The sequence below is a fragment of the Bos taurus genome, chromosome 8, assembly GCF_002263795.3.
Source record: "Bos taurus isolate L1 Dominette 01449 registration number 42190680 breed Hereford chromosome 8, ARS-UCD2.0, whole genome shotgun sequence".
Lineage (NCBI taxonomy): Eukaryota > Metazoa > Chordata > Mammalia > Artiodactyla > Bovidae > Bos > Bos taurus.
Genome location: NC_037335.1, coordinates 15,831,108 through 15,858,050, shown reverse-complemented (window position 1 = coordinate 15,858,050; position 26,943 = coordinate 15,831,108). Strand labels below are relative to the sequence as shown.

Genomic DNA, 26,943 nt, shown 5'->3' with positions numbered 1-26,943 from the left:
GAAAAGAAAAGAAGCAAATAGGTGTTTTTCTGGAACTCCGTGGCTTTCTTCATGATTCAACAAATGTTGGCAATTTGATCCCTGGTTCCTCTGCCTTTTCTAAACCCAGCTTGTCCCTATGGAAGTTCTCAGTTCATGTACTGCTGAAGCCTAGCTTGAAGGATTTTGAGCATAACCTTGTTAGGATGTGAAATGAGCGCAATTGTACAGTAGTTTAAACATTCTTTGGCAGAAAAAACATCTCTGCATCACTGACTATGCTAAAGCTTTTGACTGTGTGGATCATAACAAACTGGAAAATTCTTAGAGAGGGGAATACCAGACCACTTTATCTATCTCCTGAGAAATTTGTATGTGGGTAAAGGAGCAACAGTTAGAACTGGACATGGAATAATGGGCTGGTTCAAAATTGGGAAATGAGTAAAACAAGGCTATATATTGTCACTCTGCTTATTTAATGCAAAACACTAGGCTGAGATCACAGCTGGAATCAAGATTTCTGGGAGAAATATCAACAACCTCAGATATGCAGATGATACCACTCTAATTACAGAAATTGAAGAGGAACAAAACAGCCTCTTGATGAGGGTGAAAGAGGAGAGTGAAAAAGTTGGCTTAAAACTCAACATTCAAAAAACTAAGTTCATGGCATCCAGTCCCATCACTTCATGGCAAATAGAGGGGGAACAAGTGAAAGCAGTGACAGATTTTGTTTTCTTAGATTCCAAAATCACTGTGGACAGTGACTGCATTCATGAAATTAAAAGACGCTTGGTCCTTGAAAAGAAAGCTATGACAAACCTAGACAGGGTGTTAAAAAGCAGAGACATCATTTGGCTGACAAAGGTCCATATAGTCAAAGCTATGGTTTTTCCAGTAGTCATGTATGGATGTGAGAGTTGGACCATAAAGAAGGCTGAACACTGAAAAATTGATGCTTTTGAACTGCAGTGCTGGAGAAGACTCTTGAGAGTCCCTTGCTCTGAAAAGAGATCAAACCAATTAGTCCTAAAGGAAATCAATGCTGACTATTCATTGAAGGACTGATGCTGAAGCTGAAACTCCAATACTTTGGCCACTTGATGTGAAGAGCTGACTCACTGGAAAAGACCCTGATGGTGGGAAAGACTGAACACAGGAGGAGAAAGGTACAACAGAGGATGAGATGATTGGATGATATCACTGACTCAATGGACATGAATTTGAGCAAACTCAGGGAGATAGTGGAGGGCACAGGAACCTGGTGTCCTATAGTTCATGGGGTGACAGAGTTGTACATGACTTAGTGACTGAACAACAACAACAACAAAAGTTTATCACAATGAAAATGGGATAATTCAAAGTGGTACTTGAAAAATTTATATATAATCCTAAATGCATTTGTGTTTAAATAAGAAAAATTTTAAGTCCCCAACTAATCATTTACTAAGCTTAAGAAATTCAAGAAATGACAATGAAGTACTTTAAAAATGTAAAAATGTATTTAAGAAGGAATTAATAAAGTATAATTATATAAATAGATTAAACAGATAAAATGGACAAAAGTAGACTTGATAACCAACAAAATTGTTTTTTTAAAGGACAGCAAAATAGACACTCTCCATAATATTGAATAAAATATAAAAGAATATTTAAACATGTATCATTCAAAAAGGAAGAAGCAAAATATAAAAATTAAGCTTTATTAGAATACATTCAATCTTCACTAATACTAAAATCTGGAAAATTGTGTTACTCATGAAAAAACTGAATTATAAAATGTCAAGAAGTTCCAGTTAAAATGTCAATGAGATAAATAAACATTACAAAAAAGAATGAACACTCAAAACCGATCCTCTCACAAGACAATTAGGTAAAGGCCCAGTTAATTTTTCTGTAAAACTTTCAACGGATGGAGAAGTCCTGGGCAACTTCAATTATATTAGAGCAGCTTTTTCTTTAAAAGGTCAAATAATAAATTACAGTAGCTTTGAGGACCAGGAAGTCTCTGTTGCAATTACTGAACTCTCCTGCCATAGGTTAAATGCAAGCCTAAACAGATAACATGCGATTCAATGAGCATGACTGTGTTTTAATACAACTTTATTTACAAAGCAGATGGCAGGCAGATGTTATCCTGTAGGTTATAATTTGCCAATTCTTGCCCTAGCATAAAGAGATAGATAATTCTGCTCAGGATTCTGTGATAAGCTAAACAGGAAATGAATTTGAAAAAGAATGTATACATGTATAGGTATAACTGAATCACTTTGTTGGACATATGAAACTAACAACACTGCTAATAGACTATGCCCCAATATAAAATTTTTTTTTAAGTTAAAAAAAAGAGATAAAGATTGCCTAATTCATTTTATAAAGGTCATATAAAATCAGCAACTAAAATTTGATCATGATCAATCACAAAAGCAATAATATTAATCTCATTTGGGATTACATAAGCAAAAATCTTAATTGAAAATTAACAAGTATAATCCAGTAATATATTAAAAGAATAATACATTGATTAGTAGGATTAATCCTAGCAAGACAAAGACAATTTCTCTTAAAAGATCTATTACATTAGTAACTCTTCATATTAAAAAGGCAAAGAGATAAACATAATCTTTATTGATATTCCTAAAACATTTGAAAAGGTTCAATATCCTTTCAGTAACTAATAAAATTTGAAAACTTTAATAACATAAATAGAAACTTTAATTAAATTGAAAAGTATTTATCTAAAACCAACTGCTGAAGTATTTTTAATAATGAAATACAAGATACATTCCAGAATAAGACAAGGAATCTTGATACTAGTTTTATTATTTAGTATGCATTATGATAATAAATAAGAGGTATAAATGCTGAAACAGCAGTCCAGCAAGATAAATTGTTTAAAAGTTTTATAATAGATTTTCCCATGCATTAATTTTATCCAGGTACGCTTTAAAGTATATTTAAAAATTATCTTCGTAATAAAAACAAAATACAAATGCTTTATTAAACTTAATAGGATATATACATTTAAAAATGGTAAAAGAAACATCAAAATAAAATCAGTGAACATACTTAAGAACTTTCTGTGAATGAGCACTCCATTTTACACAGCTGTCTCTCCCAAAATTAATACATAAATGCTATTCAATTGCAACTAAGATCCTAAAAGTATTTTAATGAGGGATGTTGGTGGTGAGGGAGGTAAATTTATAGATCAAATACATGAGAGATGAGATTAGTCAAGAATATAATAATAAAATGACTTGGGGGATTAGTTGGATCTACTATATATTGAAATATGTTTTAAAGGAAAAATAATGATCGGTCATAGTACTGAATTCATCATAGACAAAGAGATTCCTGGAAAATAATACAAAATTCAAAGAACTAAATAAATATAAACTATATATAGTATGGTAAAAGTAACATCCCAAACAAGTGAGGAAAGATTGAATTACTATTAAATATTCTTGGGACCACCTGCTAACAAAGTTTATAAAACTTTTCTGGAAGAAAATTGGCAATATATAGTTTCTAATACATGTATTCCTTAAAGTAGGTTGACTTTAAGAATCTTTCCCAGGAAAATATCAGATAATTGCTTGGTTATGCTGCCTTTTTATTACATAGTGACTTGTAGTAGGAGAAATGAAAAGTAGTTTAATGTCTAACAATTAAAATTGATTAAATAAAACATAGTACAACCCAAAAGTAGAATATTTTTGCATCTATTAATGATTTTTTTTTCAGTTTTTATTTCATATTGGGGTATAGCCGATTAACAATCCTGTGATTGTTTCAAGTGAACAGAGAAAGGACTCAGCCACACATATACGCATGTATCCATTCTTCCCCAAACTCCCCTCCCATCCAAGCTGCCACATAACATTGAGCAGGATAAGGTGCCAATAGACTTTCCCAAGAAATGCTGAAGCTACCTCTAATAGAGAAATTCATTCTAACTTTAGCCTAGCGGATGCTGACCTTTTAAACACATCAGTCTAATGGATAGACATCTACTATTCTTCTTGCCTGTCTTTATATTTCATCTATTTTTTCTCTCATTATTCTAGGATTCATTAGAAAACCCAAACCTCAAATGTCTACACACAGAGAGAACAGGTGGGTGTGTGTTGTTTTGGAAAAGTTACCATTTCCAGAATAACATTTGGCCCTAAATAAACTGCTATATATTTTTGCATTCTCTTCCTAGGTGTACTGGAAGCCAGCTGAAACACACATTCATTTCTACTTCTGAAGCAACAAAAGGTTTCTTGAGGAGAATAAGTGAAGACAGGTCTGAAAAATTACATATGGACCCTTTCTCTCCACACAGATGGGTGTAGGTCCCTAGAGAGCTCTGTGGACTCCTCTGGAACTTAGTTCTGCATGCTGATTAGCCAGCTCTAGGAGGGTTCTCAGTGAAGGATCAAAACTGTAGGCTAAGAAAGACTAGTTTTGTGCAGTTTCAGCATATAAGACTCACACTATACTCTTTGAGGAATGTGGTCTCCATAATGGCATGTATGTGTGTGCATGAAGAGAAAACATCTATTACCACTGATTTGATGTATGCCACAGGCTAACTACCATTATGTAACACAAATCTGCAAGAAAATCTTTTACTGGTCAAGTGAACTTGGCCTGGCAGAGAGTGCTAAATATGAACTGAGAGATTATATGATAGAAAGCAGATTTACAGGAAACTGCAGTTCTAGTGTTTAGATGTTCAATCACTTTTAGCATCTATAAAGAGCTATGAATGTAGCCAGAGATGATGGATGGAGTCATCTCTGAAAAAAAGCAAACAATTATAAACCCCTCATCCTTGTAGTGGTGAAAGTGTCTTAACTGTAACACATCAGTCACAAAGATATTTGTTTCCGGCTAATATAAACTAAATATGCATAAAAGCGGTTCAGTGATACTACAGATTTAAAAGTTAACACAAACTATGGCATATCATACTTATTTCCCTAGTTCCCATCAGAGTTCCTTTCTCAATCATTTCTCTCTAAGTCCTTTGAAAGACACAGCCTCCCAGGTCCTTAGACCCAGGACTAGGGCACATTATGAACACTTGATCCACATGAGGAACTTTAACAGGCATGCCCTCAGTCCATACCAGTCACTGATTAGAGATGGTTCTTCTGCAGCGATACAAGCTGTTCATGAGAAAGTTGGATAAGCTGAATCAGTCACACAGCTTGGTTGTTGGCAGCAAAGACCAAATCCCAGGTCTACCTGTTTCATCATAAAATTGATGTTTTTATCTACTACATTATGCAACTGTTTCAAGGAAAATAATTTAAAGCTAGACAAGAGCTTCCACATTTAAAAGGAAATTGCTAGAGTTGTAAGACAATTTATTTATTTATTTTTTAAAAAATTATTTTATTTTATTTTTAAACTTTACAATATTGTATTAGTTTTGTCAAATATCGAAATGAATTCGCCACAGGTATACATGTGTTCCCCATCCTGAACCCTCCTCCCTCCTCCCTCCCCATACCATCCCTCTGGGTCGTCCCAGTGCACCAGCCCCAAGCATCCAGTATCGTGCATCGAACCTGGACTGGCAACTCGTTTCATACATGATATTATACATGTTTCAATGTCATTTGCCCAAATCTTCCCACCCTCTCCCTCTTAATCAAATGGCCTACCACTAGAGATATCCCTGTGCCACATCCTTAAGTAATGATCACCCAGTCTCTGCCTGAATGATCCCAGTGACAGGTGGTCATTACTCCACTGTTGGTCAGTTTTTGTTTTTTGCTGTTGTTTTGATGGGACATACCATGTCCATTCATTAGAAAACCATATTTTCCAAAACAACAAAGCCTCCAAATTTTACTATTGGTATTTCCAAATTTGACCTATAGTTCAGTTCAGTTCAGTTCAGTGGCTCAGTCGTGTCCGACTCCTTGAGACCCCATGGAATGCAGCATGCCAGGCCTCCCTGTCCATCATCAACTCCTGGAGTTTACTCAAACTGATTTCCATTGAGTTGGTGATGCCATCCAACCATCTCATCCTCTGTTGTCCCCTTCTTCTCCCTCCTTACATCTTTTCCAGCATCAGGGTCTTTTCCAGTCAGTTCTTCACATCAGGTGGCCAAAGTATTGGAGTTTCAGCTTCATCATCAATCCTTCCAATGAATATTCAGGACTGATTTCCTTTACGACAGACTGGCTGGACCTCCTTGCAGTCCAAGGGACTCTCAAGAGTCTTCTCCAACACCACTGTTTAAAAGCATCAATTTTTTGGTGTTCAGCTTTCTTTATGGTCCAACTCTCACATCCATATATGACTATTGGAAAAACCATAGCTTTGACTAGATGGACCTTTGTTAGAAAAGTGATGTCTCTGTTTTTTAATATGCTGTCTAGGTTGGTCATAACTTTCAGTGCAAGGAGCAAGCGTCCTTTAATTTCATGGCTGCAGTCACCATCTGCAGTGATTTTGGAGCCCCCCAAAATAAAGTCTATCACTGTTTACACTGTTTCCCCATCTATTTCCCATAAAGTGATGAGACCAGACTCCGTGATCTTAGTTTTCTGAATGTTTAGGCCAGTGAACATTAAAGTGAGCTTTAGGCCAACTTTTGCACTCTCGTCTTTCACGTTCATCAAGAGGTTCTTTAGTTCTTCTTCACTTTCTGCCATAAGGGAGGTGTCATCTGCATATCTGAGGTTATTGATATTTCTCCCAGCAATCTTGATTCCAGCTTGTGCTTCATCCAGTCCAGCATTTCTCATGATGTACTCTGCATATAAGTTAAATAAGCAGGGTGACAATATATAGCCTTTATGTACTCTTTTTCCTATTTGGAACCAGTCTGTTGTCCCATGTCCAGTTCTAACTGTTGCTTCCTGACCTGCATATAGATTTCTCAAGAGGCAGATCAGGTGGTCTGGTATTCCCATCTCTTTAAGAATTTTCCAGAGTTTATTGTGGTCCCTACAGTCAAAGGCTTTGACATAGTCAATAAAGCAGAAGTAGACAATAACAGTCATTGTGCCAACATATAATTTGGATATTATAAAAGCAATTTTATAGTTGATTTAGGAATACAGAGAAATAAGAATAGCTTAGGACCATGGCAGACTTTTTTAAAATGGCTGAAGAATTTCTTCAACCATATTTTAAACAGCAATATCTTTGTCTCTGTGACAAAAATTCCCAAAAAATAAAACACATTCTGATTATATCTAATAGTAGAATGTACTTAGAGACAGCTTTAATTATTAGAAAGCTCATTCTCCTATTGACCTGAAATCTTCCTCCCAAAAGCCCTTCGTATTCGACCGTATTTCTAACCTCTGAAGAAACAACAGACACATTTACTTTCTCTTCAACTAAGTGATGACATTACTTCTTGGAACAGAAATAGAGAAGGAGGGGATAAAAACTACTCCAAGATTTTTTAAAGTGCTATAAGCTAACTTCAAAGACAAACTGTTCATTAATTTTTTAAATATCCATAGGCTCCTATGTAATTAGTCTCCCTTAGCTTTGGGTTGGCCAAAAAGTTTGTTTGAGCGTTTTCCATAAAATGCTACCAAAAAACCTGAACAAACTTTTGGCTAACCCGATAGTTAAAATAGATGAAGTACATTAAGCCTCTTTCATGCTTGTAAAGTGAGTTAAAACTTACTTATCTCACAGGTTTTAAGTGAATAGTGTGTAAAATGGGGATAATTAAAAAACACAGATTTTTTTTTTTTACTAGTGAAAAATCTAGAAGTTCTTCAGTTACAGAAATAAAGCAAAACAAATCAATAAATCAATATTTTACATCGAGGGACAGCTATTCTTTGGTCTTCTCAATGATATAACTTCATTACATGGTGTACCCTGTGGTGAATTTAAAGAGCAAATATTAAGTATCAGAAGCTTTATGTGCAACATTGATCCCAGACAGGTTGGTTTTTATATATAAAAAGTATTCACTCTCAAATAGAATCTTAAATGTGCTGTTTTTGCAGTGAGACATCTCTTTGATTATAAATATTATAAAGCATTTAATATAAGCAAGAATTGGAATGCAGATAACCAATAGCAACATTTTCATTTTAGATGATTTTTTACTCAACAAATATATTTCAATCAATAATAAAGTACTATTTGTTTTGTATTTTACAGCATCACTCATACACAGTTTAAGTGCTAATTAAAATTTCACATAATATTTTTAAAAGATATCAAGTGGAAAAGAGTAGGAAAGTATGCATGGAGCAAGGATTCTACAAATCCTGTGCAAAATTTTTTCACCAACTATTCCCAACATCTATTACGGAATCAATATATGTTAGCTATATTGATTAGATTATGTGTATCAAGTAAATAAACTAAGAAATTAAAGTATATTATTCATGCATTTCTTGGATGCAAAAGAGTAACTTAATTAAAGCCTTTAACAATTGGAGATATTTTTATTAGTGCTTTAAAATCTCAACTAATTTAATTAAAAGGAGAGATTCAGAGTAATTATTTTCTCTCTCCATTTAGACTATTAAAACTACTTCAAAACCATTTTCTTCTTTTTAGCTTGAAAAACAGAATAAATTATAATAACTATAACAAGAAAAGTTCTTCAGCTCTTTGTGCCAGGCACTATTTTAATTGATTTGCATTAATTAACTCATTTAGTTGCCACAACAGCCCTTCCAGGGAGGTATTATTATTATCTTCAATTGTAGATGAGAAAACCAAGGCATATGAAGTTAAATCACTTTTTCCAGGGTCACAACTAGGAAGTGGATTCTAATTCAGGAAGTCGATCCGCAGGTTTACTTAGGTCACAAAACAATATCTCCTGTCATCTAGGATAGTACCTAGCTCATGGTAGATTCTAAATCATTATTTTTCAACTGCTCAGTCATGCCTGGAAAGAATAGTTCACCAGATACTATAGCAATGTGTGATGAAATGTAACCAAACCTTTTCCCATGGGTTTCAGGATGAGAACCCTTCAGTGAAGCAACTTGGAATTCAAAAAGGAGCCTTGCAGTTCATACCCGGACAGGAGAGAGATACAGCAGGGGGAACCATATCCCTGGAGCAGGGACACGGGCCACTGGTAGAAAATGTAACTTCTCTGCCTGTTAGTTTCCTAATTTATAAGTTGAGGAAGATGCTGACCAAGGTGGTGGTGGTGGTGATGTCCATGCCACTGGACTGATGTGAAGAAGACATGTCTGGTACAAAAGTACACACTCTATGGATCCTACGTACAGTAAGTCTGCTGTGAACGTGCATCTGGTTCCAGCAAGGAACCAGAACCTGTGCCATCAACGTCAGGCATGCATGAAGTTGCAGCTTGCCCTCCATCTCCTATTGCTGATGATCCTTCAGCTCTACCATTTCCCACCTCCTCTCCCTCCTCTAGTCAGTAACTCTTCTTACCTGTTCCCTGGATGCCAGACCCTGGATGCCCGCTGTTGTACTTTACCAGTGAACTTTTCAAGCGACTGTAAAGTTAAAAATGTTTTCTTTATTTTTGGTGTTTGATTTTTTATTTATTATTTGTGTGAAATTACAAACCTATTAGAGTACAGTACTATATAGCTAATTGTGTTAGTTGCATACCTAAGTTCATTGGACTTAACGAACATGCTCTCAGAACAGAACTTGTTTGTATGTATATAAAGGACTTACTATATTATTATCATTACTATAGCCCAACTTTTTCAGCTGACTCTCTTCTGAGTACACAACTGCTCAAGGCTAGGAAATTTTTTCATCCATCCAAAAAAGAGGTTACTTGGGCTGATTTGCCTGTCTTGTAAGAGACTGAATCCAATACTGTAAAAGGGGAATCTGTGTAAGTCTGTTCATATTCATTAGCTGTTGTCAAGGCTTGCTAATTTCAGATTGTTCTGAGACACTAGGGAGAGAGAGGCGGATCACAGAATGCAAATTTTCATATGCTAGATGCCCTTGAAAGTCAGTAATTCTGTTTCTGTGAAAGTGTTAGTCGCTCAGTCATGTACGACTCTGAGACCCCAGTGACTGTAGCCCGCCAGGCTCCTCTGTCCATGGAATTCCCCAGGCAAGAATATTGGAGTGGGTCGCTATTCCCTTCTCCAGGGGAATCTCCCAACCCAGGGAGTGAACCCAGGTCTCCTGAACTGCAGGCAGATTCTTTATAGTCTGAGCCACCAGGGAAGCCCTTCTGTTGACTGTATCCTCTACCAAACCCCAAACTCCACTTCTAGAAACAGGGACTGAGAGAGGCTGTCTCCTGCATCTTTCTGGGTTTTGAGTAGGGAGTGAGCAATTGCCCTCCTCTGCCCTCTACTGTCAGGGACAATTGGTGAGCAAGTCCTTCAGATCCTTGCAGTTTTGAAAGCCAGTCACAGCTGCCTCATTCTTTCATCTCAGCCCTCATAAGAATGCACACAGCAAACAGATTCTGGGCATAAGCTGTCCACAGGAAACTAGTCTTTCTCCAAAAGATACCTCCTTCCACATTGTATAATTTCTGGATCAAATTAACATTGACTCTCAGGATTGCCAAATACAAAACGGACAACACACTGATCCCAGAGTAACACCTCCTTCCCTTGACTCACCCACACCTGCCCTAACCCTGGCTCTGAGATTCCAAAAATACATGGAACAATTCATTTTCTAACTATATTCCCTATAAAATCAGAAATACATCTTTAGCATGATACTCTTTTCATCTCAATCACTGCCATGTGAGTGACAGAACGCAAACAGATTGATGGGACATGCTGCAAATTTAATATCTAAAAGAGAAATAATATGCAGTTGCTTTTACCCACCCCCCACAAGTCCCTTTAGGATCTACAAAGGAAAAGCCATAATGCATTTACAATGCATGTAGTTATCAAATGAAGACATAGAGACACTAAGACTTTTTGGCAAAGGCTGACAGGGTAATGCACAACACTGGTTTAGCCTCATCGCTTGACTTCACAGACACACTTGCTACTCAGAATCAATGTTCTCTATGGTGCTGACCTCCCAAAACTGGCCCACAAGCACTGGTTCACTCTAGGAACGGAGGCAGTGAGGTGCATCACTGCAGATAACTTAGGCATGAATTGTGCTTTTGTTATTTGCTACCCGTCTGGGTTGAAATTAACTATTTAATTTTTCTAATCTTCAGGAGTATCATCTATAAAGCATACACACTACAAAATTTCTCCTAGAACTCTAGAAGAGAATGTCATTGTAATCTACTTAGCACAAAATTTAGAACTTGGTATGAGCTCACAAAATGGTGATCGTTAACGTAACCACTAAACAGCGGATACAACTTAGGATTTTAACTATAACTAGCTACTAAGTAGGGCAATATGTGCATGCTAAGTTGCTTCAGTCATGTCCTACTCTTTGTAACCCTATGGGACCTTAGCCCACCAGACTCCTCTGCCATGGGATTCTCCAGGCAAGAATACTGTGCCCTCCTCCAGGTGATTTTCCCAGCCCAGGGATCAAACCCGAGTCTCTTACGTCTCTTGCATTGGCACCCAAGGATGCTGCCTGCTTGCTATCTTGCTTCTCCTTCTCTCTCACCATGCTTGTCACTACCTCATCTTCTTCATTCCTATGTATGATTTCCAAACACAATCAGAAATATATAGGGATAAACTGAGAGGGCATTGGAGGCAGAGATATAGGATAGCATGAAAACAATCATATGTAAATATTAGACAACATATTTTAAACTCTTTTTTCCTATAAGTGATGTGCTATGGTATTTTCTATCCTGTAGTCTGTCCTACCCTATCCTATCCTAGCTTATCCTGTTCTGCCCTGTCTTATCCTATCATATCCATTTCATTCCAGTCAGGATGGCTAATATTACAAAGAAATGGAGAAAGGGAACCCCTCATACTTTGTTGGTGGGAATGTAAATTGGTAAAGCCACTGTAGAAAACAGTGTGGAAGTTTCTCAAAAAACTAAAAATAGAACTATCACATGACCCAGCATTTGTATAATTGCGTATATATCTGAAAAAACTGAAAACATTAATTTGAAAAAATATATGCCTCCACCCTGGCAATGTTCATAGCAGCATTATTTACATTTGCCAAGATACAGAAGCAACTTAAGGGTCCATCAACAGATGAATGGATAAATAAGATGTCACACACACTCTCTCTCACACTCACACACACACACACACACACACACACACACATGCACACAGTGGAATACTTCTCAGCTATTAAAGAGAATGAAATTTTGCCATTTGCACTAACATATGGATTTGGAGGGCATTATGCTAAGTTGCCTGGAGAATCCCAGGGACAGGGGAGCCTAGTGGGCTGCTGTCCATGGGGTCGCACAGAGCCGGACACGACTAAAGCAACTTAGCAGCAGCAGCATGCTAAGTGAATGAGATAAAGAAAAATTCTGTATGATATCACTTACTTGTGGAGTCTAAAAATACAGAAAACTAGTGAATATAAGAAAAAAGAAGCAGACTCACAGAGAACAAACGAGTGGTTACCAGTGGGGAGACAGGGTGGGAAGGGATATAGGAGTGAGGAATGGAAGGTACAAACCACTGGATCTAAGAAAGACTTACTGATGTATTGTGCAACATGGGGGGATAGATATTCTGTAATGATTGTAAATGGAAAGCAATATTTAAATATTCTACCACTGTTTTAATTTAAAAAAATAAAAAATGCTGGAGCCATCACTAAACTGATTTCATAATACTATAATGAATCATGAGCCATGACTAAGGCACTGTTCTAGATCCCCTGTATCTATTCTATTTAGAGCAGTCAAGGTCACAGCTTGCTACTGCTAAGTCACTTCAGTCGTGTCTGACTCTGTGCAACCCCATAGACGGCAGCCCACCAGGCTCCCCCGTCCCTGGGATTCTCTAGGCAAGAACACTGGAGTGGGTTGCCATTTCCTTCTCCAATGCATGAAAGTGAAAAGTGAAAGTGAAGTCGCTCAGTCGTGTCCGACTCTTGGCGACCCCATGGACTGCAGCCTACCAGGCTCCTCCATCCATGGGATTTGCCAGGTAAGAGTACTGGAGTGGGGTGCCATTGCCTTCTCCGGGTCACAGCTTAGGGCCTTGATTTTTCAAACCAGAAAAAGCTATCTGCTTCAGCAAAGCTCTTTTGCTCCTTTCCTAGACTGTGAAACTAGATGGTTATTTAACCATTTTATAATTTTTTTTCCTTTCTGTTGCACACATTATTTCATGCATTTTTTAACAGTAACTTTATGAGTTCAGTAAAACAGACTTTTATAGACTTCTTGTAAAGATGAAGAAACTGAATTTTAGGTTGAGTGATTTCTGAAGGTCACATATCTCGTGATTGGCTCTGCTTTAGAATCCAGACTCTCGTTCATCTCTTCTCTATTTGCTTCTCCAAGAGCAATAGAGTACCACTTAAATCTCAATTTCCTAAGTAAATACTATGTGCTAAAAATACAGATTTCTGGTTCCCCTTCATACAGAAGCAGAATCTCTAGAGCTGGGCATGCGAATATGTAATTTCAAAATGGTCCAGAACTGGTATAGATCGAACTAAGTGTATATTCTCACTAGAGAGAGAGAGAGAGAGACAGAGAGAGAGAGAGACAGAGAGACAGATAACTTATTGGGGCTTCAGTAAGGATTTTGTTGTTTTGTTTCAAAAGGATGTGAGGGAACACAGCTCCAATACTTTCGACACATGATACCAAGAGTTGACTCACTGGAATAGACCCTGATGGGAAAGACTGAGAGCAAGAGGAGAAGAGGGCGACAGATAAGATGGTTGGATAGCATCATTGACTTAATGGACATGAGTTTGAGCAAACTCAGAGAGATAGTGAAGTACAGGGAAGCCTGGCATGCTGCAGTTCATGAGGCTGCAAAGAGTCAGACACAAGTTAGAGACTGACAACAAGAAGTCAAATACAACCGAACATGTACAAATTATGAATAAACCAAGTACGAAGGCTGACTAAAAAGAACCAGAACACAAAAACCAAGCCTGTCAGGAAAGTCACTTGGCTTTGAATTGGACTTGAATTCTTCTAGCAGCTAAGATAAATTAAAAGTGCTCTAAAAATATTTTATATATATATATATATATATATACACACACACACATATATATATGCATATATATATATTTTTTATTCTGACAGTATTATTTTGGTTCTAATTCTTCCAGCATCTGAGCAAAAGAAAAGATGTCTGCTACATTTCATGTTCTAAGTCAGAACTGAAGGAAGTACTTAAACATATGGGTGCTGAGGAAGTCTACAAGTTTGGACACTACTCCTAGCATTAACAAAATTATAATATCAGTACCAACTGAGTATCTATGCACAATAAGCATGATAAATAGATTTTTATATTTCATATTCATAAAATTGTTAGGATGCATTTTCAACTTTATGGATAAGGAAACTAAAGTTTAGAGATTTTCATCAATTTATCCAAAGACATACAAAGTAAGTGAAAAAACTGGGACTCAAGCCCAGCTACTTCATCTCTAGAGCTTATATTCTGCTGACTCTCAGAAAAACGGTAAGTGAAATAACCAGGACACACATGCATCAGTCCTTTGAGAAGGAGAGTGAAAGCAAAGATGAGAAAATAGAGAAGAGGAACAGTGTGTGAGAACATCAGAAAATCAGGCTGAATCAGCCATTATTTACCAGGAGGGGGCAGTGCATAGCCCCCATGTGTGTGCACTCGTGTGTGCGTGCATGCTAAGTCACTTCAGTCGTGTTCCACTCTGTGCGATCACATGGACTGTACATGGGATTCTCCAGGTAAGAATACCAGGGTGGGTTGCCATGCGCTCCTCCAAGGGATCTTCTGGACCCAGGGATCGAACTTGAGTCTCTTATGTCTCCTGCATTGCAGGCAGATTCTTTACCAAAGCGTCTGCCTGCAATGTGGGAGACCTGGGTTCGATCCCTGGGTGGGGAAGATCCCCTGGAGAGGACAATGGCAACCCACTCCAGTATTCTTGCCTGGAGAATCCCATGGACGGAGGAGTTTGGTGGGCTACAGTCCACGGGTCGCAAAGAGTCAGACACGACTGAGCGACTTCACTTTCTTTCACTTTCTTTACCACTAGTGCCAGCTAAGAACCTGTGCTGGGGTACAATTTGATTTGACCCAATACAGGACATGTAGACATGTCTTCCAAGTCCTGGATTATCTCTGGCTCCCAGTGACAAGTGTTTAGGTAATACCCATACTAACAGAGGCCTGAGTTTCTTGAGAAATATGAAAAAACTCAGTTTAATAAGTTCTAAAATGTAGAACATACAGATTTATTTTTATTTGTCCTTTCATTGGGTCACATATTAATCACCCCCATTCAATTCACTAGTATTAGCTAGTTAGATGAGACTACGTGGGTATGTTCACTTGAAAAAATTCTTTATTTCAGACAAACTGTATTTAAAAAAAAAATTCTACTAGTGTCTTCATGATTAATTTCTGAAACTTCTGTTCTATATTCATTAGATATCTTTAGGCTGACAATGATTTTTGTGTAGAGATATTTTGTTAAATGATAAATAACATACGATTGAAATATTGTATGCAATTATATACATGCCATACTATATATCTACATCCATACCTATATTTTGAAGGCTTAAGGAGTTTTGCACCCTTTGTAAACTCAGCTTCCTTTCCTATAAAGAATTGGACTCCTGGATTTGGCTCCCATGTCTAAGACCTGAAAATACGTCCAAAATTGTATGATGTGTTGTCTGAGTTTCTTGGGTATAAACTGAAAAACTCTTCTACGTGTATTAATGCTTTATATATAAGATCAGTTTTTCCTACAATAACCTTTTATACTATATACCCTGCTGTGTTGTTACATTTGTATTATACCCATTAGACAAACGTACACGAAGATATATTCTTTGCAAAGTCCTTAGCACAATGCTCAGTACTTACTAAGTGCTAAGAAATGCTTCTCTCCTTTCTTCCTTTCTAAACCCAAACCCTTCTCCATTGTATGACCTGTGTCTGTATCTTTGCTTTGTTCTTCTTCCAAGCCCATAGTCACACTATGTTTCCAGCACTGCCTTTATCCCCAAACAGGAGATTGCTTTGAAATTGCTTTTTTGTTAAAGAAAGCTCAGAAGAGGAAATATGTGTTGTAATTATGTTTGTTAGGTACAAATACGTGTTTTTTCTGTTTGCTCTTGGTCATGTGAGGAGAAATATTACCACTTTACTTCTCATCTGTTTTAAAATAGTAGTTATTCTAAGCTTCCTGAGAGACTGAAATATACTGTGAACTATAGAATGCAGTCCCCCTAGACTCCCTCTGACTCACTGAGATGCTTTGCATGATTAGATATTATAGTCTATTCTATGAGAGCAAAGGATGTACCATCCATGACTGAGTAGAAATATTTTTTCATTCTTTTGTGCAAGAGTTTGGTTGTTTTCAGATGCTATCTCTCTGCTCTGAGAACCATCTACTGCTGTTTGCTTTATTTTTGCTCTATATTGCTTTCAAACTGGGATACTAGGTAAGATGAACACCACAGTCAAAATGGCACCATGCTGCTGAAGCTGACATCAAGCACTTTTGGTGATCCACGGGAAACAGCAGCACTTTATTTTGTGTTTAATGTCTAAGACGGGGAATCGGCCGAGGCACCTGCCATTTTATACAACTCTCTAATCTTCCTCTTTATTAGCTGTCTGGCAACATCATTACACTGACTGCATGGTTTAAATCTTGTTCACTCTTGTAATATAAAAAGACAAGGGAATGTCTCTGAAGAGACGAACTTAGTCTCTTCTACTGTAGACAGTTTTTTTTTTTTTTCCAATGTAATTTTCCTTGAAACAAAAGTGCTTTTATATTTTCATAGGAAAAGAGACCATCTCTTTGCCTTCTGAGTAAGTATTTTGCATTACAATTGTCCAGATGTTCAAGATGCCTACTGAAGCTTTCTCTGTTTAACAGCTAATTCTCTAGATCAGTTGTTTAAAAAGGCACATATTATAGTATATATCCTCATTCATTTACTTATTTATTTCATTCATTCAAATAACATCTATGGAGTTCTTGCTATGAATCACACACTAGGCTAGGTACTGTGAATACCAAAAAGAAAAAGGATACTTTTACTTGAGCAAACAAATAGGGAAGATAAACTTACAAAAAGATAAATTGTAACACAACACATTAAGTGTTACAATGTGAGTATGAGCCTAATGTCCTAGGAACACACAAGGATTCCTGATCAAGCTTGAATAGGAAAGTAGGAGATTTCACAGAGGAGGAAGAATTATTTGAGTTCCATTTAGCCAGTGTGTGTCTGTGAGAAGATAAGGTGGAAGGGCATTCTTAATAGCTTAGTGTGTCTGGAACAAAGTAGCTTGGTAGGAGAACAGGACAGAAGACTGGAATGCCACTTAGATCACAATGTGAAAAATTAATTGGAATTAATCAATTGGAATTAACTGCCTAGGGAAGGGATGGCCAATGTAAATATGGCTAAAAGGTAAGAACTGGATCTGAGCTACAGAGGTGGTCCGTATCTTCAAGCAGTGCATAATAAGTCGCTTCAGTCATGTCCGACTCTCTGTGACCCCATGGGACTGTAGTGCACCAGGCTCCTCTGTCCATGGGATTCTCTAGGCGAGAACACTGGAGTGAGCTGCGATTTCCTCCGCTAGAGGATCTTCCCAACCCAGGGACTGAACCTTTGTCTCTTATATCTCCTGTACTGGCAGGCAGGTTCTTCATCACTAGCACTACTTGGGAAGCTCCATCTTGAAACAGGCTTCATAGCAGAACAAGAAGGGCCATTACTAGATGGCAAATCTGCAACATCCTATGACACAAGATCCTGGAGCCATACTGCTGTCTAAAAGGGTCTCTGGCTGGCCTGAGTGAGGGAAGCAGCAGCAGCAGCATGGGAAGAGGAGGGCAACTGAAGGAAATTGGGAGAAAGTTAAGCCAGGGAGGGCCAGAAAAAGACGAGGCCACAGAAAGCAAAGAGTGGTTTGGGGTAGGGTGGGAGTTTAACCTTCTCTTTCAGTGTTAAAGAATCAGAACAAGAGCTAAGAGCAAAGTCCCCAACAGTCAGGAGCCCAGTTTTTCCCTCCTCCTCAGCCTATGGAAAGTGTACCTAGTTTGAGACTAACCCAGGAGCCTTAGAGGGCTTCCCAGGTGGTGCTAGTGGTAAAGAACCCACCTGCCAATACAGGAGACTTAAGAGATGCAGATTCGATCCCTGGATCAAGAAGATCCCCTGAAGAAAGACAGGGAAACCCACACGAGTATTTTTGCCTGGAGAATCCCATAGACAGGGGAGCCTGGTGGGCTGAAGTCCATAGGGTCACAAAGAGTCGAACACGGCTGAAGCGACTTAGCATGCACGCAGAAGCCTTACAGCAGAGAGAGGAGAGAAAAGAAGGGTGTGTCCAGGTGGAGGAATTAAACAAATCAGTTTCTGCTTGTATGTGTGATGAGGATGGATTTCATAGCAAAGGAGCGCTGGGTCTGTCCTTTCCCAAGAGAGCTGCACTGCTTTCAAGTGAGATGTTAGAAGTCTGCCCTTGAAGTTTATGGGAGTCTTCAAACTTTTTCAGTGTTAAATCTAGGGTTACATTTGGCTGAGATGGTTGCAATTCTGGGTTTTTTTTTTTTTTTTTTACCTTTTTCTTAATGCTGAAAGCAATCAAAGCCTATTGCTTTCTCTTAAATCTCTGCAACCACTGTACTAAAAGAGCTATACCCCAGCTCCCTGCTGGTCTCTGCATTTGCAGAGTGAACACAGGACATAGCATCATCAGGGCCATGGAGGAAAGAATGGAGAACATTAACTGGTTGACCCCCTAGTGTTAGCGTTTCCTCTATACTTCACCCCTGTTCATGATCCTGAGGCTATGTTGGAAAGACTACCATGGAGGAACTCACAAGTTACCCGTGCCTTGGGTACAGCATGTTTTATAGTAATGTTCCTCCTTATATTGAGCTGGATATGTTTCCGTGATCCTTCTGGCTCCTTACTTTATCACTTGGTACCATAGGCTTAATCAGATCTCTCTTCCACCTGCTGCTACTGCTAAGTCACTTCAGTCATGTCCGACTCTGTGAGCTTTCTGTCACATATTAAGCTGGGATCATTCACCTGACTTGGCTTCTTTATGATGAAGATCAACATGAAAATCAATAAATAAGCAAACAAGCCAGGAAAAAATAAGAAGAAAAGAGAAATTAATCCCAAGGTAAGAGCAAGATTTAATGCTAGAGTAAATTACACAATTAGTTGTATCAAAAATACATTTAAATTTAGCAGTGCTATAATGATACAATAGTATTACACTAATAATACCTCACCAATGGATTCAATTAGAAGTGAATCCATTTCTCTGCCCACTACACATGCTTCCTCTACTGCTACTAACAGTGCAATTCTGAGTCCATCACCATACTCCTTACTGTACATGCATATAAGTATACATGCACTTATATGTATATAAATGTATACTAATATACAGAATATAAATGGCTGAGACAAGATTTACTAACATGTGACTACCCTTAGTATTTCCAGAGTCTGTCTTGATTTTAATTTCTCTCACTGAAAAATCTGGATAATGTGCCAAGATAAAATCAGACTGATGGGAGAGACAGAAAGAAGGTTTAGGCAGAGAATCCAGGTTGAACAACATAATCAAATGTTGGAAGAGGAGAGAGAGATATACACAACAAAATTGTGAGAACTGGGGCATAAGAGGGGTTTAATATTTTGATTTGTGAAAACATTCAAAATATTGCCTGTTGTAAATAAAGGAGAGATGGGAAAAGGAGTTGTTAATTTGATCATCTTAAATGATCTATGAAAGAGTCAAGTGAATATCAGAATTCTCTTTAATTAATAATCATTATCTAAGCTGTGCTTTTTGAATAACACTCTATTTAAAAGCAAGGAAAAAAAATATATTTTTTATAGTCATCTAGATTTGTGGTACTCAAATCTAAACACAATGTTCCTGGTGTGAAAGAATCCTAGTACTAAAGAGTCCTGACATGGAAATAAGACCTACATCCTATTTTCACATACACAGAAGGACAAAGAAAAATTAGATTTAGACTCTGTAATAAAAAGGAAATTTGTGTTTTTTTTTTTATTTGCAATCTTTCTTCTATATTAGAAAAATATGGAGACTTTTCATTCTAATAACATTCAGTCTCTGTACTCTTCTTTGGAGAAGGAAATGGCAACACACTCCAGTATTTTTGCCTGGGAAATCCCATGGACAGAGGAGTCTGGTGGGTTACAGTCTATGGGGTTGCAAAGAGTCAGACACGACTGAGCGACCGAACATGGATGGACCCTTCTTGCTATCTGCTCAAAGATACATTCACATTTTCCAAAGGCCTTCTCTATCTTTACCATTCGCTCTAATGATTCAGCTTGTAAGTCACTAAGCCCAAGTAATTCAGCTCAATGGACTGGATTAAACATTTCTTTTTGACTACCTTCCCTATACTCTTGTCCTAAAATATACATTTATGCCAGCAGAGACTATTTCAATGAGTTAATTTTTTGATATGTTCATTCTTTGTCTAATCCCATGGTAAAGTTGAAAACAAAGCAACCCCCAGACAACCCCAGAGCAAAACAAAAGCCTAATCGTACGTGTTTGCTTTTTGGTCACCTTCAGGGGGAGGGTCTTCTATAAGTAATGTAAATAGAACTCACCGAGTTGGAAGAGGTAAGGGTTCAGTGCTCTTGACAAGGCTTAGATCAAAATAAGCTGTACAATATTTACTGATTTAGAACTTTTAAATATGGTAAAAATGCACAGAAATTGTAGCGATGAGCTCTACCCTTACGGAACTCTTGATATAGTCAGGGAAGTAAGACCATTTGAGAAGGGCTTAACAACAGAAGATGAATGACAATTTCAGGCCCCAGCATGCTATAGAATGCAGTGTTTCAGAAATAGTTTCCATTCCAAACAAGACCTTCCTGTCTTGGTGAAGGACTGCTTGGTGGTTGAGGTTCAGGAGTGAGTAAGGCAATGTGATTGTGGTCCTTATTTGGACACTAGTGTACTAGTACACATGTACTAGTACTATCATGACTTAGGATAGTTAACTTCTGTGCGCCTGAATTTCATTATTTGAGGGGAAAAAAGGCTAAAATGAACACTAGTTTAAAGTACTTTTTAGATACACAAGTCTGTAATGGATTCCCTTTCATGAGAAGGGCATGAGCAGACCTACTGCTCAGGGGATCAGGGGATCACAGGGGTTCACACCAGTCATCAGAAACGCCTGTGTATATAAGGGACAGAGTGCTCAGGGGTAATGTCGGGATAGACTAGATGTCACAGGCAGGTTCAATCAAAATGTCAGTATTTCCCAGAGGTGGGTCTGGGACCATCATGATTTTTTTCTTTCAATTCCTCCTTGACCACTGTAGTTTTCACAGGATTAGAGATAATTGTTTTATCATGTACTGTGGTCAGTCGGAGAAGGCAATGGCACCCCACTCCAGTACTCCTGCAGAAAATCCCATGGATGGAGGAGCCTGGAAGGCTGCAGTCCATGGGGTTGCTGAGGGTCAGACATGACTGAGCGACTTCACTTTCATGTTTCACTTTCATGCATTGGAGAAGGAAATGGCAACCCATTTCAGTGTTCTTGCCTGGAGAATCCCAGGGACGGGGGAGCCTGGTGGGCTGCCGTCTATGGGGTCACACAGAGTCGGACACGACTGAAGAGACGCAGCAGCAGCAGCAGTGGAGTCAGTGTGAAGACCATAACTGGTGTCACCCAGTGATGTTTCAGATGCTGATGGATGAGACTACTTGAGACTACAGAGCTGTGCTACAGAGCTTTACCCATGTGTGTTTATAAATTAGGTTTTGAGTCTTGCTAACTCAGAGGCCAGATGAAGACATTTCAGTACTCTCCTGCTTTACTTGGATTATGAAATACCTGGCAGTTTCTATGACACTGAATTAGAGGTGCCATTTTTCCTGTTGGATCAAAGGAGGCTCTTTCTCTATAAAAGGTCAAAGTTTAACATGTATACATACTTGCCAGAACATGTGTCAAGATGAATCCAAAGATTTATGTGGGGAGCTGACAAATCTCCCCTTCTTATGCCATCAGTCTGGTGGACCCTGGGGTGTCTGTTGCCTCACCAAGAGAGGCTGAACAGAGTAGGATCTGTTCACTCCAACCTCTTGCATTTGGGCTTACCCTGAGCCCCGGCACCAAGAGGCTCCTGTTGGATGGCCTTTGCATGTTGGTGACACGGTCTGGGGTCAGTGACCAGTCTCCACTGAGGGAGGGATGGCTTTCCTCTAATATGCCTGGATGCCAGCTACATAAAACACTCTGCAGGTCTCACCAAGAGAAAGGGGCTCTAGTTGCATTCTTTTATATGGTTCTTCCACTTTGCCATTTTTATTGCCATGGAATAATAACTTCCAATCTTTCCTGCAGGTTTCCTCTCTTCCACCAATCTTCATCAGCCTCCCATCCATCTATCAGGCCTCACATCACCATGAATGAAGGGGCTCTCTGCACACAAAGGCACAGACAATGCTAGTTTCTGTCCGAGTGAGATTTGGAAGTTGGCACCAAATCTCTCCTTCCAATGACTTCCTTCTTGCTATCACTCATTCTGTTCTCCACTCCTACCCCACCCCCAGCAATCACTCAGATTGCTTACTTTTCTCACCTTGGTGATGTTTATCAAATCTTATATTTAGAAAAAAAAAAAGTAGATACTGTTTGCTACCAGAAGATGTCCTAACTTGATAGACAGTCCCAGGTTATCTATAATTTCACAGGCAACCAAATGTGACCATAAGGTGAATACATACATCTCTGATGGGGAAAATGAAAGATCACATCCATAGAGAAGTTTATTTCAGAGAAGTGAAGATGCTGCCTGCTTTGTAATAATGCTTTGTAATAACAGTAATCATAGAAAAGTAATAATAATGGCAACAATCATTTACTGTATTCTTACAATATGTCAAAGTGATTTGTAAACACACAGTCTCATTTATTCTCTAACAACCTTATGAAGAATGTAGTCTCATTTCTTTCATTTTACAACTGAAGAAAGCAGGGACAAGAGATGTTAATAAGCTGGCTCAATATGCAAAAAATATATGGGTAAATAACATTCAAACTCAGGCACGCTGATTTGAGAGACCAACTTCTCAACCACTACTCAGCACTTCCCAGTAAGTATTATAATTACATAGATTGATGGCTGAGATAATTTAGACTTCTTTAGATTAAATGAGTTAAATTAGATTGGCAGATAGTCACTAGAGTCCCTTCCAATTATGAAAGTTATGTTTGTGAAAACCTCTGGCAGCAGAATTTTCTGTTGAGGACCTCAAGACTTTAGTTTTTTTTTTTTCTTTTTCTTTTAATGCTTTACAGGAAATCAATTTTAGTAAGGAAAATTAGAAAGCCTCTTTTAAGTAAATATAATAATGTTCATGATAATAAAACAATAGGAACATTCCCTCAAAATTAAAACAATATTTAGCGCATAAGTTTATAAATTTCTATTCACTAACCACTGCTGATTTAGCAGAAAAAAATAAGCAGAAAACTTTCAGTCTCTGTTTCCCAAGAAGTTTGGTTCAATCTACCACTGCCATTCTTACAAAGGAGCCATTTCATGTGTATTTTGAATGCCTTGCTTGTTTTCAAATACAATGTAATAACACATTTGTTCCTGAAAGTCTTAAGATTGCTTAAATTGTATAGGGAAAGAAGGCCTATAGCCAGACTTTTGAGAAAAGATAACTGATATTATAGATTACACTAAATAGATTACTACTAAACTATGTTATAAGAAAGAAGAAGAAAGTCACTCAGTCATGTCCGACTCTTTGCAACCCCATGGACTGTAGCCTAGCAGGCTCTTCCATCCATGGGATTTTCCAGGCAAGAGTATTGGAGTGGGGTGCTCCCACATTGTAGGCAGACGCTTTACCATCTGAGCCACCAGGGAAGTCCACCTAAACTATGTTATAGTAATCTACAAATAGCAATGCATCTCACATAATAGTAAAAAGCATCATACAGTTTATTAGTATGAAGAGAGGAGTCATTTGCTCATTGTCACACTAATGGTTTTCTCTCCACCATAATGGTTTTATCTCAATTATTTGGGACATATCTGAGTGCATAACTGAGCAATGTGCTGGAAACACTGCTCGTGTATCAGATATAGTAAGTTAAATTGAAGATCTGTGATAACAGATGAAGGTTTATTGTCAGAGATATCAAGGAACATTGGAAAAATGTGTGGGATTGGGAATATGGTGAAGGTCAGTTTCCAGTGGTCATGCATGGATGTGAGAGTTGGACTGTGAAGAAAGCTGAGCCCTGAAGAATTGATGCTTTTGAACTGTGGTGTTGGAGAAGACTCTTGAGAGTCCCCCTTGGACTGCAAGGAGATCCAACCAGTCCATTCTGAAGGAGATCAGCCCTGGGTGTTCTTTGAAAGGAATGATGCTAAAGCTGAAACTCCAGTACTTTGGCCACCTCATGCGAAGAGTTGACTCATTGGAAAAGACTCTGATGCTGGGAGGGATTGGGGGCAGGAGGAGAAGGGGACGACAGAGGATGAGATGGCTGGATGGCATCACTGACTCGATGGACGTTGAGTCTGAGTGAACTCCGGGAGTTGGTAATGGACAGGAAGGCTTGGCGTGCTCTGATTCATGGGGTCGAAAAGAGTTGGACACGACTGAGCGACTGAACTGAACTGAGCCAAACACGGTATGAATAGAGGAAAATCAGACCACAGGGCCTTGTACACAGTATGTATGTAATAAGTATTCACTGAAAAAAAAATATGAATGGTGGATGGATGGCATGATGCATGAATAGAGTAGAAAACCATTGAATATTTCAAATTTCACAATTTTGCCAAGGATTTTATCAGATTATATTCAATTGCTACATTGTACTTTGTAACAATTTATGTTGTACTTCTCCATCCACGAGTGAAAAAAATAAAAGCATAATGGCTTCTAATCACTAGCTGTGAAAAACTAACGACACTCTACTTCTTTCATACTCTGTTTCATATTAATAAGAGGTGTTAAAACATCATGAAAAGTACCAACCTTGAAAGCTGCATTCTGTTTTTCTCATATCACCTGCAAAAAATAAAAAAGACAGGGGGAAAAAAAAGGAAATTTAAGTGAAACCAATTAAGGCAACAGAAGTAAAAAGAGCATTTGTTAAAAAAAAACTTTTAGCATTTTTCCCTTGACAAAGGAGACACATTTAACTGTGAAGAGAGAAACCCTCTGATGAAACTTTTTCTCCCCTTAATCTATTTTTTAAAACATTTTGTGCTTTTCGTATTTTGTTAGTTTGCTTTTTAAAATTTCTTAGGGGCATAGCAATCATGAATGACAATGAGGAAAGATACAGGGAGGATGTTTACTAAAAATGATTAGATATAAGGAAAAATTACATAGGCAGGACTTAATCAACCTAGGAATCCTGCATCATGAGAAGACTGTTTGATAAATTCAGACAAAAGTGCTTTAAGAGGCTATTACAACTTATTCTCGGGTCCTGTGTTTCTACCCTTGAATGCTAATTAGAACACAGGCTCGTGCTACCCGTCTCTTCTCACTCCCCCGATAATCTGTTCTCCCTTATGGACCAAGTGGTCATTGTGTTGTTTATAATAACTGTTCTACATTCCTTATGGAAATTGCAATTGTGACACTGAATATTCAAACTGCAAGCCACTTTTCTCAGGGAAATTGTAATTATGATAATGCACTATTTACCCAACTGATGTTCTGTAGTCATTGTTCTCTTTGAGGAATGGGGAGGTGAGGGAAAAACGCTGAAATAAAACATCCTTTTGGGATCTCAGATATGTATTCTGGGAAACCATAATAATAATAGCATTTGTTATGTGGTAGACATGACACAATCAGGCTGCCATGCATATGACATATGGGATATTATGTACAGTTATATGTGAATTACACACATTTCTCATTTACCCTACCTACCAAGCCCATGAGGTAACTAACATTTTTATTAAAATTTTCTAGGGTCCACAAGTATTGAAGAATTTACTTAACATCACAGAGCTAGTAAATCAAGAACATCCCAAAGTTAACACAAAAATTATACTATTTCAAAAAATAAAATTCATGGCCAATCACTGAATCTGATTACGTGAGCTCCTAGGAACATGGGAAGTGGATCTCTACTAACTCATCTCATTTCTCTGACTTATTCCTACTTTGCCAGATCTCTACAACCAGTGCCCCGAACAAAGAGGGGAGGCCTATCATTTCCTCCTTAGGAATTCAGCAGCAGTTGTTTAGGAGTTTTTCAAAATTAATAAGAAGTGATTGAGGAGCTACCATACACAGTACTTTGTAGATATGCTTTTATATCCCATAACTCTTCAGGCAAATATTTTCACTGTGATTTTCTTAATAAGGAAAATGAATCATATCTGAAGTGATTAATTTGCCCAAATTTTCCAAGTTGGTCTCTGTTCTTTTAACTTGGAAAATCAAGTAGTCCACCAAAAAGTAATGAAGATGAAATGGAACCATGGGAATTAAGGGCAAACAAAACAGGAAATTAAAAAAGAAAGAATAATAAGTACATAAATTAGTGAGATGTTAGTAGACCACATTCTAGCCACTGGCTTAACACCATCTTATGCAGCTTAAACAATTCTGGGATCTAGTCTTGGTCTTCTGTTAGCTTCTGATTCCTGTTTCTGATCCTTGCCCAAGAAGTTCCATTTTCCTCTTATATTTCTTTTTTAGGCCTTAGAATAACCTTCCCTTTGCTGTCTTGGTGGAAGCCATCTATTTGATTCAGGCCACACAATATATATTTCTATTTCCCCACAGCCTCATAAAGGCTGATGAGCTGCCTACCTTGGCAGTAACAGGGATCTGTGCTGAGCTTCAATTT

At 38.0% G+C, this 26,943-nt stretch overlaps 1 protein-coding gene across 11 annotated transcripts in view; it reads right to left on the bottom strand.

The window, feature by feature from the left end:
• Positions 1 to 26,943, bottom strand: part of LINGO2 (leucine rich repeat and Ig domain containing 2) — a 1,453,939-nt gene that overhangs the window by 443,580 nt on the left and 983,416 nt on the right. For all 11 annotated transcript variants that reach the window (XM_059889349.1, XM_059889352.1, XM_059889347.1 and 8 more), the window contains one exon: positions 25,104 to 25,136. The gene's annotated coding sequence lies outside the window, so the exon portion shown is untranslated. The remainder of the gene's footprint in view (positions 1 to 25,103; positions 25,137 to 26,943) is intronic.